We start from the raw sequence: 2,820 nt of genomic DNA, 5'->3' as shown, positions 1-2,820 counted from the left end.
GGGAAGCTTTTAATGTTTGATGTATCACAGCATTTTAATATTCTTTTGGAAGCCGCCCAGAGTGGCTGGGGAAACCCAGCCAGATGGGCGGGGTATAAATAATAAACTACTACTACTACCATTATTATTATTATTATTATTATTATTATTATTATTATTATTATAAATGGGGGTGGGCATATAGTGGTGACCCATGCCCCCCTTCTCTTTGTGGCAGCGATACCAGGGTTCCCCATTAAAGGGGTTGTTTTGAGGGGAGGCTTTGGCCGTACGCCTAGAGGTTGTCATTGCTCTTCCCTGCGACGGCGGCGTAATGGTGGCAGACTCTCTTTGCTTGAACATATGTTCTCCAGAGCCAGCCCACCCCGCCCACACACACACACACACACTGGATAACCCTGGTGTTCCCCAGATCCCCGGTGGGGGACTGGGAGGGATAAATGCCCAATGCCTGAGCCAAGGTCTACCCACATCTGAAACATAATAAAGTTGTGGCCAATTTTAATCCCATAGCACATTGTCTTGAGTTGTTATTCCACACGGGGGCCGCCCAGGGTTTGGGGGACTCCGCCTGTCCATGCAAATGAAAAGCTGCAGTTATACCAAGTCATACCGCTGATCCATCCAGCTAAGCACAACTTTCACTGACTGGCAGTGGCTCTTCAGGGTTTCTGAAATGGATCTCTCTCATTCTTGGCTGGTGATGCTAGGGACTGAACCTGGGACCATCTTCCTGCAAAGGCTTCATGTCTCCACAGAGACCTGGCTCTTCTTGCGTGCCTGGGTTTCTATGGCTAAATTCACCCTGATTCTTCAAGAAATTAGTCAGTGACCTCACTATGTGCACAGTCAGCGAGCAATGATGAAAGGATAAAACTCACCGGATGGCTGGCAAACTGCTGGAGGCTGATCTCACTGCCTTTCCCTCTTGGTACCACACAACATCTATGCACAGGGTGGAGTGAAATCTCAGATGGTTGGAGAAGCATGAGCTGTCTCTTCCACTGACATTTGAGGAAGTGTTGAAAAATGAGCTAATGATCTCCAGCTATGTTAGCGGAAACGCAGCAGAACTTGGTTTGTCTCATTGCTGGAAAAATATACTGCCCAGGCAATAAATAATAATCAGAACTATTATGAGTTTAGTCTAATACATCATCACTCTTCTGACTTCTGCACTGTCAGGTTGTCCTGCCAAAGAGGCTTTAATTTTACTGTCTCTTTCCCTGGGCACTTTAGAATTTATTTATCATTGTAGTGGAGGTGGGGCTGAGTTTTCTGTGTTTTTACCACTACGTTAAATATTTCTTCAGCACTCTGCGGCCTCCCTGGCTGCCTGCACTTCTTGATATGAAAAAAAACCCCATGGGATGAGTTAATTTGTGGTGTCTTTCCCTGAACTGTAACTGAAGCACAGAAAAGCTGTGGAGGCTGCCTCCCAGGTGCCTGAGATTGATGCATTCACTTCTTTTTAAGGGAAGCGCTTCGTTTTACCTTGCTTGAAAAAGAATCCACCCCACACTCATTTCTTTAAAAATATTTCAGTTGTCAGACATACAGTAGGAAGCTTCCTCACCTTCCTATGTTTACAAGAAAGCCCAGCTGAGAATGCCATAGGGTTTTCAGGAAACACAGGCACCCAGGAAGGCTGCAGAGTTCAGATCCCTGGAAAGATGATTTGTAGAATGAAAGGATATATGTGGAAAATATTTCAGTTGTCAGACACACAGTAGAAAGCTTCCTCGCCTTCCCATGTTTACAAGAAAGCCCAGCTGAGAATGCCATAGGGTTTTCAGGAAACACAGGCACCCAGGAAGGCTGCAGAGTCCAGATCACTGGAAAGATGATTTGTAGAATGAATGAAAGGACACTCATAAACATCCCTGAGCAACCCCAAAAATAAAGGAAGTGTGACAATTACCCGGCACTTGACCCATATGAATTTCTCCATCATTTTCTCTCTTGGAGAATGTTCTTATTCAAGATATTTTCTCATTAATTGCTGGATAAGAATAAGTAAAATAATTAAATGGGATAAGTTTTCAGTACAGCACTGTCGTACAAAGGGTTGTCCTTCCTTCCTTCCTTCCTTCCTTCCTTCCTTCCTTGGTCCATGGCCACAGGGATCTTGGAGGTGCAAAAAAAGAGCTGGGAGTTTGCTTCCATAATTATTTCACACCAGGACTGGCACACCTGGAGGTGGGAGTGGAGGGGGGGGAATGACTTTGTACTTCTTAATAAGTATATGATTGGCATCCATCTGTCTCAGGAGACAATAGAAGAGTGCGCCTTCAAGAGTGAGGTCAAGCTGCTGGAAGGTTGCAGCACTTGCTGTGGCTGCAGAGACCGATACAGGAGAGACATGTTTTGTTTCAGCTGGGGCAGATCAGGGTGTCTGGTTGTGATGCTGCAGATGTACCATGGTGTTTCTTCTTTCTGCACTCCTCCCAGCAGTCATTTCTCTTCTGGTCACTGCTATGGATACATGACTTGACTGCCTGTCTCCAGGCACTGCGGTTGTCTGCAAGGAATTCCCACAAGGCGGGGTTGATGTTACCAGCCTTCAGGTCATATTTGCAGGTATCTTTTTAATGCAGATACTCAGTGGAATAATAAGGTAAAGGTAAAGGGACCCCTGACCATTAGGTCCAGTTCTGACCGACTCTGGGGTTGTGGCGCTCATCCCACTTTATTGACCGAGGGAGCCAGCATACAGCTTCTGGGTCATGTGGCCAGCATGAGTAAGCCCCTTCTGGTGAACCAGAGCAGCGCACGGAAATGCCGTTTACCTTCCCGCCGGAGTGGTACCTATTTATCTAC

At 46.1% G+C, this 2,820-nt stretch overlaps 1 long non-coding RNA gene across 1 annotated transcript; it reads right to left on the bottom strand.

Moving 5' to 3' along the window:
- Positions 1-1,119: 1,119 nt before the first annotated feature.
- On the bottom strand, positions 1,120-1,837 carry LOC310675902. Its single transcript, XR_014510299.1, has 2 exons — positions 1,747-1,837; positions 1,120-1,665 (listed from the first exon to the last, which is right to left on the bottom strand). It is a non-coding gene; the product is annotated as an uncharacterized lncRNA (long non-coding RNA).
- Positions 1,838-2,820: the final 983 nt, after the last annotated feature.

The sequence above is a fragment of the Podarcis tiliguerta genome (assembly GCF_965153285.1).
Source record: "Podarcis tiliguerta genome assembly, chromosome: 4".
Classification (NCBI taxonomy): Eukaryota; Metazoa; Chordata; class Lepidosauria; order Squamata; family Lacertidae; genus Podarcis; species Podarcis tiliguerta.
This window is presented reverse-complemented; position numbering and strand designations above follow the sequence as displayed.